Raw genomic sequence first — 17,067 nt, 5'->3', positions numbered from 1 at the left:
ATCTTTCACATCCAACTCTAATAGCATGAATTTACTGGTCCATCTTTGTCATTCTTCTGTCCATATTATTAAGCATGGCTAGTACAACAGCCATATCTTTAGAATTTCCACCCCCGGTTCCTTTAACTCCATCAAGCCTTGGATTGTGGTACTCACGAGAATGCTTTGAGAATTCTTCGATTAAATCCTTAATCTCAGCCGGATTTTTCTTAGTAAGTGGTCCTTGAGAATCAAGGAGTTGCCTTGTCATAACATTCACCCCATGATAAAATATTGAGACTTCTTGTTGTATGTCTAGGTCATTTTGAGGGCAATTTCTGAGTAACCCTTTATAGCGCTCCCATGCCTCATAAAGTGACTCACCCGGTTGTTGCTCAAAGTTGTCTATCGCCTTCTTGAGTTTAGCTATCTTTGATGGCAGACAAAATTCTTCTAAAAATTGCTCGCGCATCTGTGCCCATGTAGTAATTGCACCAGGTGGAAGTGCTTTAAAAAATCTTTTGCAGCTCCCTTAAAAGTGACGGGAAGCATCCTTAACAAATCTGTCTCTCTAGGAATATTAGGGATGTTGAAATAGTCAGCTATGTCATTGACCTCATCAAGGTGCTTGTAAGCATCCCCATGATCCTTCCCTGGAAAATGGAATGTCTTTAAGTTCAAAAAGAATGTGTCCTTTCAACTCGAATGTAGCAGTGGCAGGAATTGCAGGTTGTACTAAACCGGGACCAGCATCATCTCGGATTCTCTTCTTATATGCTCCCATCGAAATATCAACTATGTCCGCCATGGTGTCTTGCTAAAATAAAACTAGAAAAAAAAACGCGTAAAAAGGAACAAAAAAAGAAATAAAGGAAAAACTAACTGAAGCGAGACCACGACGTGGTTACAGATCAAACAGAAAAAAAAACTAAAATAAACAAATGAAACAAAAGTAACTTTTTGTGGGTTTTACCCCACAAAAAGGATCGAATAACTAAAACCAATTAAAATAATAATCAAATAAGTCGTTCCCCGACAACGACGCCAAAAACTTTGATGTGCTCAAAAGTACCTACTAGTTTTAAAATTACATCCTAACTAACTTAACTAACTAATATGCACCTAGGCAGTGTACCTAGTCGGATTGTAGTATAGTTTAAGTAAGTTGGGGTCGAACACAGGGAACGGATTTAATTAGCTAAAATAATTACTCTAAATTAATTTAAAATCAAACAATAATTAAAAAGATATTTATCTAATTTTGCAAGTCTAGATAAACTTAATTACTAAACAAAGGTTCAATCAATTACTAAAAACACTCCCGTTTAGTTCGAATCCACTTCTTCTTTATGGTTAGCTAACAATTATGGATTATCAAAGTTGGTTACCTAATATTATATTATTAGTAATTTAAGTACAAATTTACTAATATTTAATTAATTCATGTAAAACTATGCATGGTCACATACAATGTAAGATTTATTATGCAAACATAATTATGGTCATAATTTATGCTCTCCAGCACAGCCAAATTCAATTACTTCAATTACTTATCTAGGATTGGGTCGATCCTAGCTCTAGCAATTCAATATTCACTAAATCATTAGGTGTCAAGTTCATGTAATTTAATAATCACTAAGCTACACAGAACATGAATTCAAGCAACCAAACAACCAAATATTAGCATGTTAGGTATTAACAATCAAACACAAGCACAATACCAACAAGTCAAATCCATAATTAATTAAACTAATCCATAAGTTGAAGCTTCATCTAGCTAAACAGGAGTAGCTAAATTCAGCTACTCATGGTAGAAATCAAAAACAAAAAATCAATAGAGATAAATCTAAACATGATAAATCCGAATAAATTGATGTTTTCGTCTAGATCTCTTCAAATCTTGAGCTCCAATCGTTTCCTCCTCTTCTAAGGGTTTTCCAGAGGTTATTTTTCGTAATGCTTCTCCAGAAAGTCACCTCCAAGACTCTCAATTCGTCATAATGTTCGGATATATATACTTGCCTAAAATCTGGCCACCATGACGTGGTAATGGCACCACGTCATGGTCCTCGTGTTTATCCCGTATTCTCCAAGCCAGCGTAAAAAATCGCGAAGATTCCATTCACCACGTCGTGGTGGTTGGAAATCCGACTTTCCTCAAAACACGAAAGTCGTCCGAAATTATGTCTAGTTTTCAGAAAATTTTGAATCACCTTAATCGGAGTTACGAGTCATGAGATATGGTCAAAATACTGACGAGAGGTCAAGCTGTCCATCAACATCTTTGTTGTGTCTTCTTCTTGCCTAAGCTCGCATTTTCCTGCTTCCAGCTTCCATGTTGCTTCTGAGCATGTCTTTTATGCTACATAACAGATATTAAACATAATAAGCACCTTTTGTTCTATAATAAGCATAATTATAGCTAAAAGTATTAAGATATGATGTAATATATATATATATATATATATATATATATATAGATAGATATGCACATATCAAACACCATAGCCGCAAATTCACAACATTTTGGCCCGCGCCAAGATATGAAGATAGAAACTCAACAAAAAGTCAATGAAGCGGGGACATCGAATCTAGAGTCTCAACTCAAAAATTTAACATCCGTTGTTCAAAAGTTAGCCATGGGACAAACTCCACAAGTGATGGTTTGTGGAATATGCGCAACAATCGGACATCCTACCGATATGTGTCCCATTCTCCAAGAAGATGCGGAACACGTGAATGCCACATGAGAATTCCAAAATTACCACAATAAACCATCTGGTTACCAAAATGCATACAATTCAAGTTGGAAGCCAAACCCCAACATGAGCTACAACCCAAGACCATTGCCTCAAAATGATTTGGTTAGACCTTCCTATCCACCACAACAACCTCACTACCAACATCCACAACCACACTATCAACCCAAACCGCACCATTTACATCATCACCAACAACCTCCTCAATCCCAACCAAGTAGCTCCGGAATGTCTCTTGAAGACATTGTCAAATCCTTAGCCACTAGTACCCAAGAATTCCAAAAAGAGACAAGGACTAGTATCTCCAACCTTGAAGCACAAATGGGAGATATAGTTACATCCATAAGCAAGTTGGAGTCCCGTGGCAAACTCCCTTCTCAAACCGAAAAGAACCCAAATGTCAATGTGGTGACCTTGAGAAGTGGCAAACAAATCGGAGAAAGTAGTTCAAAGAAGAAGTCAAGGGAAGATGAGGAAGAAATAGAGATCACTCCCATTGAGGATCCTATAGTCAAGAATGATGCACAAGCTGGAGTTCCAAAGAAGACTATTCCTCTAGTGACACCAATAGCCACCCAACCACCATTCCCCTCCCGACTTGCAACTTCAAACAAGAATATGGAGGAGAAAGAGATTTTGGACACCTTCCGAAAGGTGGAAGTGAACATCCCTTTGCTTGATGCAATCAAGCAAATCCCTAGATATGCAAAGTTCTTGAAGGAACTTTATACCAACAAGAGGATGTTGAAGGGAAATGATAAATTTTCAATGAACGAAAATGTATCTGCGGTTTTACAAAGGAAACTTCCACCCAAGTGCAAAGACCCGTGAATGTTTACGGTTACTTGCAAGATTGGGTATGTCACTTTTAGTAGTGGCATGCTTGATCTTGGTGCTTCTATCAATGACATGCCCTACTAGGTATATGAATCATTGAATATGGGTCCTTTAAGTGAAACCTGTGTCATAATTTCACTTACGGATAAATCAAGTGTCTTTCCTAGGGGTGTTTTAGAAGATGTTTTGGTGCAAGTGAACCAATTGGTCTTCCCGACGGATTTCTATGTGATTGATCTAGAAGAACAAGTGTCCTCCAAGTCGGCTCTAATTTTACTTGGAATACCATTTTTGAAGACGGCTAGAACAAAGATTGATGTGTATGCGGGAAGCTTAACAATGGAGTTTGATGGGGAAACAATAAGTTTTAATATCTACGATGCTATGAGATATCCTAGTGATGTTTCATCCTTGTATTTTGTTGATGTTGTTGAACCATTAACCCAAGAATTGTTTGAGTTGTCTAATGGTGACATGTTGGAGATGATTTTGAGCAAAGGATTTGATTGTAGAAAATTAGCCAAGAAGTTGAAGCTCTACTCATTAGACCCGGAAGTTGAAAGATTGGTTAACAATTTGGTGATCAAGAAAACTACCCAATTCAGTGTGAAGCAAATTGAATTACCTCAAACTCACACAAGATTTCCACCCTCCCTTGTTCAACCACCGGAACTAGAATTGAAAGTCCTACCCCAACACTTGAAGTATGCGTACTTGGGAAACAACGAGACTCTTGCGGTTATCATTTCTACTCATTTTACCGAATGTGAAGAAGAGCAACTCCTCAAGGTGTTGAAGGAACATAAAGAAGGAATGGGTTGGACGATTGCGGACATCAAGGGGTTGAGCCCCTCCACTTGCATGCACAAGATTTTGATGGAGGATGAATGCAAGCCAAGTCAGGATGCGCAAAGAAGGTTGAACCCGCCAATGATGGAAGTTGTCAAGAAAGAGATATTGAAGCTCCTTGATGGAGGAAATGATCTATCCAATCCTGGATAGAAAATGGGTGAGCCCGGTGCAAGTTGTGCCCAAGAAGACGGGAATCACGATGGTCGAGAACAACAAAGGTATGATGGTACCCACCCGCGTGCAAAACGGGTGGAGAGTATGTATTGACTACCGCAAACTCAATGCAAGCACAAGAAAATATCATTTTCAATTGCCTTTCATTGATCAAATGTTATAAAGGTTGGCCGGGAAATCACATTATTGTTGTCTAGACGGGTATTCCGGTTTTCACCAAATCCTTGTGGCACCGGAAGACCAAGAAAAGACAACCTTTACATGTCCAATTGGCACTTTTGCATACCGGAGAATGCCATTTGGATTGTGTAATGTCCCGGCCACTTTCTAACGTTGTATGGTTAGTATTATTTCGGAATATGTCGAAAACATAATTGAAGTTTTTATGGATGATTTCACGGTATATGGCAACTCTTTTCAAGAATGTCTGACCAATCTCACCAAATTTTTGAAGAGATGCATGGAAACGAATTTGATTCTAAATTTTGAGAAATGTCATTTTATGGTGAGTCAAGGTCTAATTTTGGGTCACATTGTGTCTAAGAAGGGAATCGAGGTAGATAAGAGAAAAAATAATGTTATTCAAATCTTACCTTACCCGACTTGTGTTCGGGAAGTTTGTTCTTTTCTGGGCTATGCAGGTTTCTACCGAAGATTCATTCAGGATTTTTCAAAGATAACAAGACCAATGTGCCAACTCTTGCAAAAGGATGTTGATTTCGAGTTTAATGAGGCGTGCAAAGAAGCTTTTGACAAGCTCAAGGAGTTGCTTACATCCGCTCCCATAATGCAAACTCCAAATTTGGATCTCCCATTTGAAATCATGTGTGATGCAAGCAACTATGCTATAGGCGCCGTTTTGGGTCAAAAGAATGGAAGAGCCTCCCATGTGATCTACTATGCATCAAGAACACTAGACAATGCTCAAAGCAACTACTCTACCACGGAAAAGGAGTTGTTGGCCATAGTGTTTGCTTTAGAGAAGTTTAGGCAATACCTACTTGGTACCAAAGTTATTGTGTACTCGGATCATACGGCCCTCAAGTACTTGATGACGAAGAAAGATGCAAAGCCAAGACTCATCTGGTGGATCTTACTATTGCAAGAATTTGATTTGGAGATTCGGGACAAGAGCGGATGCGAAAACCTTGTTGTCGATCATCTAAGCCGGATCACTTCAAATAAGACTCCTTTCCCGTTGCGGGACTAGTTTCCGGATGAGCATCTTTTTTCCCTTACTCAATCTACTCCTTCGTATGCCGATATCGTTAACTTTTTGGTCACAAAAAGGTATCCCGACACATTCACACATGCTCAAAAAGATAAATTGAAAAGTGATGCAAAATACTATGTGTGGGATGAGCCTTATTTGTGGAAACATTGTCCCAATCAAATTATTAGGCGATGTGTACCCCAACAAGAACATCAATCTATTTTGCAATTTTGTCATGAATTTGCTTGTGGGGGACACTTCGGACCTAACCGAACTTTAAGAAAGGTTCTTGAGTGTGGACTATTTTGGCCAACCATGTCACGCGATTGTTATTTGTTTTGTAAAAGTTGTGAACGGTGCCAAAGGACGTGGAACATTTCACATAAGAACCAAATGCCACAAAATCCAATCCTTGTTTGTGAAGTTTTTGACGTATGGGGGATTGATTTTATGGGCCCATTTCCCGTCTCATTTGGCAACGTTTACATTTTGCTCGCGGTTGACTATGTCTCCAAATGGGTTGAGGCCAATGCCACAAGATCGAATGATGCCAAAACGATTATCGAAATTTTAAAATCTAATATATTTGTGAAATTTGGTGTGCCTAGGGATTTGATTAGTGACCGAGGGACGCATTTTTGTAACAAAATGATGGAGGTTTTATTAAGGAAGTATAACGTGACCCACCGTGTCTCTACCGCGTACTACCCTCAAACAAGCAGTCAAGCGGAGGTTTCGAATCGAGAAGTGAAGTCTATCCTTGAGAAGACGGTCAACCCAACAAGAAGGGATTGGAGTTTAAGGCTTGATGATGCCTACCGGACCGCTTACAAAACCCCGATAGGCATGTCTCCATTTAGGTTGGTCTTTGGAAAACCATGTCATCTTCCCGTAGAATTAGAGCACCACGCATTTTGGGCGGTCAAGCAATGCAACTTCAACATTGATGAAGCGGGAAGACATAGAAAGCTTCAACTTCAAGAGTTAGAGGAATTGAGGAGTGACTCTTATTAGAATACAAGAATATACAAGGAGAAAACCAAGGTGTTCCATGACAAGTCCATCACCTGAAAACAATTTAAGCCGGGACATAGAGTCTTACTTTACCATTCCCGTTTGAAGTTATTTCCCGGAAAATTGAGGTCAAGATGGATAGGTCCATTTGTTGTGCTAAAAGTCTTTGAGAACGGAGCGGTTGAGATCCAAAGTGAAGAAACGGGGCAAATCTTCAAAGTTAATGGGCATCGTTTGAAACCTTTCTATGAAGGTTTTAATGCAAATGTCCTAGATGTCATCCAATTGGATGCCCCGATATACTGAAATCAAGAGGGAATGATGTCTCGCCAAATACGTTAAAGAAGGGCATTTTTGGAAAACATTGTGTTTTTATCTTTTCTAATTCCGAATAAATGTTTTAAATAAATCCTTTTTGCATTTTGCATTTCTTCTTCCTTCTTGCAGTAAAAGAGTGTTGAATTTTAAGCCCCCGATGTTCGTTTTGGTCAAGCACGAAGATTTGAGACATTTCACGGGTTCACAAATGGTCCGCATGTGCTCTAAGTTTCGTCCGCGTGAGCCACAAATGGTCCGAGTGTACCTATCCAGGAGGTCCGCGTCATCTTTGCAAATAAGAATCCTTATAGAAGAACTCACGCGGACCGCGTGTACTCTAAGCCTCGACCGCGTGGGTCAAAAAACAAACCGCGTGTAGTCCCCAAAATCGACCGCGTCATCGTGCAAAATTGGACCCTTACAAAACATTTTACGTAGACCGCGTGTGGTTGAAGATCCGTCCGCGTGGCCCATACACAGACCGCGTATACTCGGCATGAACTGACCGCGTGAAGATTCGAAAGAGGGACTGTTTCAGTGCAACTCACGCGGACCGCGTGTACTCCAGAAAACGTCCGCGTGAGGTGTTGACTTTAGTTGACTCGGACGTTGACCATCTTTGACCGCGATTTTAATCCCTCCTACCCTACCAGCTGTAACGACCCAAAAATCAAGGGTAAAAATTTCATTTTTAATATAACCAAAACATTGATACCAGTTATTTCAAACATCTCAAATCATCATTAAGTAAAACATTTATCAGAGTTTATCCCAAAATCATTCGTTGCGGAAATCATAGGTGTATGCGCTGCGATCAATCCGAGCCCTTCTTTTCCAAATCGATGATACCTGAAACCAAAACTGTAAACCGTAAGCACAAAGCTTAGTGAGTCCCCCAGAGCATACCCAAAACTCCAACACTCATAAAAGTCCACCAATGGCCCACTTTTCCAAATTGGGCCCAAACCATAGCATGGGCCTTACCCTAAAGTCCAATAACTTATTCCCAATCAAAACATCCCTCCTTAACTGGTCAAACGACCCACAACCCGAATAATAGTCCAAACCCGAAATGGCCCACAAAGCCCAATCCAAAAAGGTCTGAAATATCGAATGTTCAACCCTAGTCAACTCCTGGTCCGAGGTCAACGTCACCGGTCAAGGTCAACAATCCATGTTGACCTCAACTCGTCGAGTGCATCCAGCAACTCGTCGAGTTTCTGAGTAATTCATCAACTCGTCGAGTTACCTGTGTAACTCACCGAGTCCCTCCTTGTTAACAATCGAAAACTCATGACAACCGAAAACTCTCTGGAGACTTGAAAACAGGTATACCCTACTCGACTCGTCGAGTCAGCTAAGGGACTCGACGAGTTCCTTCAGTCTTCTTCAAGTTCAGCCCTTTTTAGTGGGATCTGGGGTCCCAAACTCCAGATCCAAGCTCTCCTAATGCAGATACCACGTAAAGTTGCAAACTTTACGTGCAAGCAAGGCATCCAAGGCTGAAAACACTTAATCAAAGCTTGTCAAAGGACTTGGAGCATGAATGAGGGCAAGGACTTGATAAAGTTAGCAGCTTTAAGTCCCAAAAGGCCATGTGATAGTTTATTTTATTTACTTCCTTTATAGTTTATTTTAGTTTATTTCATCCATAATTTAGATAATTTCCATGCATATTTTCCTTTTTGTTATTTTATGACTATTTCGGGTACTTTCAAATTTTGTGAGCATAATTGCAGGTTTTCGGGTCTAGCGGAGCGGGAGTGTCGGGACGTATGGAAAACGATGGGAATTGGTAGACAATAAGGATTATGGGCTTGATGATTAATTGAAGGCTTGGTAGAAATAAATTTTAAATTTGCAAGATGCTGGAGAATATTCAAGCGTGCATAGATCATTAATCGGGCGAGTTCACGAGCTTTGGAGGATTTGGAGAAGTCAAATTGGGATTAAAATGAAGAAAACTTGAAGAAAAATGGGCTAGGAGTTGATTGGACTCGAACTGGGCCAAGTGGGCTAAGCTATGGAGGCCCAAACCTCAAAGATGCTACATCCAGGGACCACCCGCGCAACAGCACGCGGGTCGCGCAACCCCCTGCAGGGGCAATTCCGGAAATTCTTCTTTTGAGCTATATGGGGAAGGTTGGTGTGCCACTTTTGCACACTCTTAGACATCCGACTTTTGAGCATTCTCTCTGGAGTTTTGAAGATTTTTGAAGGCCAAGAACACCTCAAGAACATCATCTTTTCACCTCTTGATTCTTGTTAAATGTTTGGTACAATCTTCTCTAACTTTGTTTTCTTGAGTTTAGCCATGCTTGGCTAAACTAATCTTGGTTGACTTTTGTTAAATCCTTTGAACTTTTGTTGAATGTTGAAGAATCCATGAACTTGTTCTTAAATCTTTATGGGAATGTTTTGTGTTTTAACATCTTATCACTACTTGTATGTTTTTATTCATGAGTTTAAATGTGTTTCTCACTACTACATATGTTCTTCATTGTATGCATGTTCCATTGGGGCTGCGACTGACCATCCCTCCTTACTCACCTAGAGGAGTTGTCCTAGCTGTGGTTTATGGTTCCATTGTCATCGGATGAAAAATTCATGAGATAACAGCGAGATCACTTCTGACCATGTTGACTAACGGTGATTAGGTTCTACGGTTCTATCCATTCTTTTTATTTTTCATAGGATAGTTCATCCCGAGTTCATTTTAGTCTTGTCTTACTTGAGGACAAGTAAGGTTTAAGCTTGGGGTGATTTGATAGTTTATTTTATTTACTTCTTTTTATAGTTTATTTCATCCATAATTTAGATAATTTCCATGCATATTTTCCTTTTTGTTATTTTATGACTATTTCGGGTACTTTCGAATTTTGTGAGCATAATTGCAGGTTTTCGGGTCTAGCGGAGCGGGAGTGTCGGGACGTATGGAAAACGATGGGAATTGGTAGACAACAAGGATTATGGGCTTGATGATTAATTGAAGGCTTGGTAGAAATAAAGTTTAAATTTGCAAGACGCGGGAGAATATTCAAGCGTGCGTAGATCATTAATTGGGCGAGTTCACGAGCTTTGGAGGATTTGGAGAAGTCAAATTGGGCTTAAAATGAAGAAAACTTGAAGAAAAATGGGCTAGGAGCTGATTGGACTCGAACTGGGCCAAGTGGGCTAAGCTATGGAGGCCCAAACCTCAAAGATGTTAAATCCAGGGACCACCCGCGCAACCCACCCGCACAACAGCACGCGGGTCGCGCACCCCCCTGCAGGGGCAATTCCGGAAATTCTTCTTTTGAGCTATATGGGGAAGGTTGGTGTACCACTTTTGCACACTCTTAGACATCCGACTTTTGAGCATTCTCTCTGGAGTTTTGAAGATTTTTGAAGGCCAAGAACGTCTCAAGAACATCATCTTTTCACCTCTTGATTCTTGTTAAATGTTTGGTACAATCTTCTCTAACTTTGTTTTCTTGAGTTTAGCCATGCTTGGCTAAACTAATCTTGGTTGACTTTTGTTAAATCCTTTGAACTTTTGTTGAATGTTGAAGAATCCATGAACTTGTTCTTAAATCTTTATGGGAATGTTTTGTGTTTTAACATCTTATCACTACTTGTATGTTTTTATTCATGAGTTTAAACGTGTTTGTGGTGATTAGTTGGATAATTTATTGATTAAGTAAAGGATCCTCAAATTAGCAAGCAACAAATGATTTTTGTGTTGTTTTTGCTTCACACAATCATAAAAACATTTCCTCCAACATGGTAGTGAAAGCATTTGACTCCTCTTGGATTTGGTGACTTTTTGGTTCTTAATGCTAGTTGACTTTCACTAATTACATGCTTAATGGAAATTGTGACTTTGACTAAGGAAATTGTTATGAGCTTCTCTAACCATTTTAACAACTAAGAAAAGTCTAGGTAATCTCAAGCTTCTTGGATTACTATAGCCAAATTAAGGATTTAAATCAAGTATTGCACCATTGGATTCTAATGATATGTTCATCAAAAGTCAAAGTGAGGAAACCTTAAGTCAACCATCCTTCCCTTATTGATTTTACATCAAACTCTTGTTTTTGTTGAAATTGTCTATTTAAATATTAGTTTAATTCTAGTTTATTTCAAGTGTTTCAAAAGACCAAACTCCCCCTATTTTTAATTTATTGTCATTTTACAAGTATTTTTACAAAGAGATTTTTCATAGAGTTATAAAATCGAACCAATCTCCGTGGATTCGATCCCTTTACCACTATACACTATTTTAGTGTGTAATATTTAGGGTTATTAATTTTGTTGGCCTCAACAACCACCACCCTGGTATGTCCAGATCTGAAACCATAACTTCATAACATGCTCAAATCCCAAAATAGTCCCAAACTAGGTTAAGACTACAAGAAATGAGATCTACTAATCCACAAGTCAAGGTTGTGACTTTATACCTCCAAGATGCAGCCTATGATGTAGACTCTCTGGATCCACGGTCACTCCTCCAAGATTGGTACTTCTCTCTTCAATACTTCCTTCAAGAATCACTCTTAAGCTCTCAAAATCCCATGAACAAGTGTAGAAAACGATATAGGGTTTCTTCTGGGCAGGGGAGGCTGGTAAGGAGGCCAGTCCTAGGAGTTAATGTTCTTATATAGGGTGCAAACCCTGAAGATTAGGGTTTTCTCTTCCAGCTCCTACTCGCCGAGTCGGGGCCTTCCGACTCGTCGAGTAGGTCCCGATCCCGTGTCCATAAAAATGTCTCTACTCGACGAGTTGGACTCCCAACTCGCCGATTCCATGTCCAATAGTCTAAAAATTAAATAAATTAAGTAATACCTGGAACAGGTGTTACACCAGCCGGCCCTTCCTCCCCATTCTTCTTCTTCTTTTCCCTCTAAACTCCATTAAAACACCTCCCACCTCCAACACCAAAGCTCGATTTCCCGTCAAACAGCCGGTCGGAATTATATGAAACCACGACCATTCTCTCCCATTTTTCAAGCTCTACAAACCTCACCCAAAATTTCCTCCGATCTGTTGCCGAAATTCCGGGCGCCACAACCACCATCTCGCCACTTTCCGGTCACTTTCCGGCCAATTCCGACCGCCTCTCGCAAATCTGACACGACCATTGTGTTCCTCTTGGTCAAAACTACAAACCCCACTACAAATATTCCTCAAAGCTCGTCGGAATCTCAAGCCGTTGCCGGATTTCTTGGGTTTTTGCGGTAGATTACTTCTCATGGGGTATTGAGCAAAGCTTCAAGCTTGGGGTGGTGTAACACCCATAAAATTCAAGCCAATTTAAAACTTTTCAAAAACATTTAAACCAACAGTTATTACAAATTTGTTTTCAAAATAGTATATATCAGAGTTTTCCCAGAAACGACAATAAAACATGAGGTGCTGTACGATCACGTCTTCGCCTTGCCGCAATCCCCTGATGTACCTGAAACAATAAACTAAAATTGTAAGCCCGAAAGCTTAGTGAGTTCCCCCAAAATACCCATACCCTCAACAATACACATATAATCATAAACAACATACTACGGGTCTAGTCAACCATCGGGTTGGAATACCCCAGGCCCACAACCAACAGGTTGGAATGCCAACATGCTATAGGTCCAATCATCCTCGGGATGTAATACCACAGGCCCACAACCAACTGGTTGGAATGCCCTCATACTATGAGTACAGTCATCCTCGGGATGGAATACTCACGACCCACAACCAACAGGTTGGAATGCACTGGTCTATTGGCTTTCGCACAAAGCAGATAAGCCTCAACCGCTAAAAAAACATGTGCACATATAACAGATAATCACATAACAGTCTATAGACAACAACTGATCTAACGGATCATACCACATAGCACATAATACCATCCTATCTACCAGGATACCGATCTAACAGATCATACCACATACCACATAATATTATCCTACCCTCTAGGATACCGATCTAACATATCATACTAGAATAACATAACCATATAACAATCCAAAGGGCCGACCTTGGTGCTTTAGACCCTTGAGTATATTGAGGATAACTCACCTCGCAAGTGTCGTCTCGAAAGATAAGCTCAAACTCTCGGATCACCGCCACAAACTCCACCACCTATATTCACCATGGAATCATATTCATAAATTCCAAAATGCCCCAAAAGTCAAGTAGTCAATCCTATCTACCAGGACCACCCCCAAACCTATAATGGATGCATCACAGAACACCACAAAATCCTCGACTCCCTCCGGGAGTGTCAAGACTGGAGCCTCGCATAACCGCTGACGGAGGGTCTCAAACGCCCTCTGCTGCTCAGGGCCTCACTGGAAATTCACCCCTTCCTCGTCAGACGAGTGAGGGGTGCTACAATCTTAGAGATATCCTGAATGAATCTCCGGTAGTACCCTGCTAATCCCAGAAAACTCCTGATGTCCGAAGGAGACCTCGACAACTCCCACTGCATGACTGCCTCGATTTTGGCCGGGTCGACCAAAATCCCCTCCTGGTTGACGAGATGTCCAAGAAACTGGACTTCTCGCAACCAAAACTCACACTTCGAGAACTTGGCATACAGTCGTTCTCGTCTCATAACCCCCAACAACTCCCTGAGGTGCTCCTCATGCTGCTCTCGAGTCTTGGAATACACCAAGATATCATCTATGAACACGATGACCGAGCGATCAAGCATCGGTTTGCAGACCCGGTTCATCAAGTCTGTGAACACTGCTGGCGCGTTGGTGAGCCCAAACGGGATCATCACAAACTCGTAATGACTGTAACGAGTCCGAAACGCGGTTTTCTCCACATCCTCCTCTCTGACCCGGACCTGATGATACCCCGACCTCAAATCAATCTTGGAGAACCAAGATGCACCCTGTAACTGATCAAAGAGATCATCTATCATCGGGAGTGGATAACGGTTCTTCACCGTCAACTTGTTCAACTCCCTATAATCGATGCACATCCGGTGCGAACCGTCCTTCTTCTTGAAGAAGAGGATTGGTGCTCCCCATGGAGAACTGCTAGGTCGAATGAACTGCTTGCCCAGCAGTTCCTGCAGCTGTGAAGACAGCTCCTGCATCTCGGGTGGCGCCAACCGGTACGACGCCTTGGTGATAGGGGCCGCACCCGATACCAGGTCGATCCGAAACTCGACCTGCCTCTCCGGAGGTATCCCTGGCAACTCCTCCGGAAACACGTCAGCAAATTCCCTAACCACTGGAACCTCTGAAACTAGAGTATGGTCCCTGAGCCGCGCATCCACCACATACGCTAGATAACCCGCACATCCGTGCTAAATATACTGTCGAGCCCTGGCAGCTGAACAAAACCCTGCTCCCACTTTGGTGCCCTCACCATATACGATCAGTTCTCCCCCTCTTGAGGTTCGAACTACCACCCGTTGGCCCTCACAATCTATCATGGCACCAAATCTACTAAGCCAATCCATCCCCACAATCACGCACACTTTCCCCATGGGAATAGGAATCAAGTCTATCGGGAAAGACACCCCGAAGATCTGCAACTCGCATCCTCGGTAGACTGAAGAAACAAAAACCCCATGTTCGTTGGCGATAGAGACTCGCAATGGACACTCCAGCTCGCCTACTGGCACAATGAACTCCCTACTAAATGTCTGAGATACGAAAGACCGACTCGCCCCCGAGTCAAATAAAACAAATGCAGGCAAGGAGTTCACTAAAAACGTACCTAATCACAGGTACAACAAATAAGCATAAAACAAATATAATAAATGGGGTAAAGGATAGAAACATACCAGCAACCACATCCGGTGCTGCCCTGGCCTCCTCAGCTGTAAGTTGGAAGGCACGCCCCTGAGCCTTCGGAGGCTCCGCCCTAACTGGCCTCCCATCCGTAATCCTCAAAGTAGCCGACGCTGGAGCATGCGTCGGATTGGCGGCTAGTAGAGGACATTGGGCCTTCATATGGCCCACCTGCTCACAATGATAACAAAGTCTTACTCCGGGAGTCGAAGTCTGCTGCCTGCAATCCCTGGCCAGATGGCCCTTCTTGCCACATTGGTGGCACCCATTCCTTGTTCGGCACGTCCCTGAATTAGCCTTTCCACACTTCCCATAAGTGGGGCATGGCTATCCCCCAATCCTGGTATCAATGGTCTTAGACCGCTTCGGCGCCGACTGTGACTGTGCCGGGGCCTGTCGCTGCTCCCTCAACTGTAGCTCAATCTCCAACTCATGCCGCCTAGCGGCCTCCTGTAGGTCCAACAGTGTATCACATCTCTGAGTGACAACAAACTGATGAATGTCAGTCTTGAGCATGCTCAGATAACGTGTCATCTGAGCCTGCTCTGAGGCAAACTCCTGGAAAAACATCGCCCTCTCAGTAAACATACGGGTGATCTCCGTCACCAACTCTGTACCTTACTTCAGGTCCAAGAACTCCTGAGACAACCGTTCGCGCTCGACCCGAGGAATGTAACGAGCGCGGAACATATCCCTGAACTGCTCCCAAGTAACAGCAACTCGTTGGTCATCCGTATATGACCCAGTAACCAATCTCCACCAATCCTTTGCCCCGGTCCGCAACAAGTTCAGGGCACACCTGACCTTCTGGTCAGTAGGACATGAACACGTGAAGAAACATCCCTCCACGTCCGCCAGCCACCTCATGGCTACAATAGAATCCTGAGTACCATCAAAAGTCGGGGGCTTCGTGTTATCGAAGTCCCGGTACTGGAAACCCCTACTGGCTCCTCCCCCTCCTCCTCCTGCCGATGTTATAGCCGCGGTAGCTGCAGCAGCAGCCGTCTCAGCAAGGGCTGCGTATCTGTCATCAAAGTACTCCATCATAGCGGACTTAATAGTCCCAAACAACTCCGGAATCTGCCCGGACAATCTCAACCACCTCCTCGCGGATGATCTCCCTAACTCGATCCTCTGTCAACACTGACCCCTCCTGACCGATGACCTCAGGCGCTGTTGGGGCCTCCTGATCACCCTGTCCTGATCCCGATCCGGATCCAGTCACGAAACGCCTCGTAACCACCATACTGAAAATATAACAGGAAGATATCAGGCAATTCGCATAAATAACCGGGAACCAACTCCCTACTAAACCCTAGGGGCTGTGACTTCCTTGCTACACGTATGGGTCTTGTGCTTTCAGTAGTACGAGCCCACACTACCTTCCACACCTACCCATATTTGTCTCAAGTATCACCACAATGCCGTAACACTATACGTGCACATGGTGGTCGCTCAACCTCACCCCTAGATGAAGGCTAACTGTCTCACACCGGTCTCACATAACTCGCCCGTCCATGAAACTTCCACCAACCCTGCAGCACTAGTGTATGCTAGCCATACATAACGCTGGACCCCATAGACTTTCGAATATCCAATCCTAACCTAAGCTCCCAATCAAACAAGAACATAACATAAGGCCAAATCAAACATTTTCAGGCTATAAGATCTTAATTATGTATAATCGTGATGCATACACTAAGTAACTACAATAATGATGACAATCTCATATAAAGGAAACCCTAGGCTAGCAGGCATCATGTAATCAGGCAATTCTATCATGCAATTCCTGAAAATCCCTAGCCTAGCACTAGCATGATGTTCTAACATATCACTTAATCAAACAACTATATGGTATTTTGGGGTTTACTTACTGGCTCCGGCTGATCCTACACCCTGCATCCTCCTTTACTTATTTTGAAAACCATTTTAGAAATCATTTTGAAAATCCTTCCTTGATTTGAGACTGGATTCACACGAATGTTCCTCCAATTCACTCAAACCAAGGCTCTGATACCAACTTGTAACACCCATAAAATTCAAGCCAATTTAAAACTTTTTAAAAACATTTAAAACCAACAGTTATTACAGATTTGTTTTAAAAATAGTCTATATCGGAGTTTTCCCAGAAACGACAATAAAACAT

The 17,067-nt window shown here is 42.1% G+C and overlaps 1 non-coding gene across 1 annotated transcript; it reads left to right on the top strand.

The window, feature by feature from the left end:
* Positions 1-296: 296 nt before the first annotated feature.
* LOC145151707 (small nucleolar RNA R71) lies at positions 297-403 on the top strand. Its single transcript, XR_013732267.1, has one exon. It is a non-coding gene; the product is annotated as a small nucleolar RNA R71 (small nucleolar RNA).
* Positions 404-17,067: the final 16,664 nt, after the last annotated feature.

Source organism: Lactuca virosa, chromosome 1, assembly GCF_052849685.1.
Source record: "Lactuca virosa cultivar CGN04683 chromosome 1, Lactuca_virosa_CGN04683_v6, whole genome shotgun sequence".
In the NCBI taxonomy this organism is placed as follows: Eukaryota; Viridiplantae; Streptophyta; class Magnoliopsida; order Asterales; family Asteraceae; genus Lactuca; species Lactuca virosa.
This window is presented reverse-complemented; position numbering and strand designations above follow the sequence as displayed.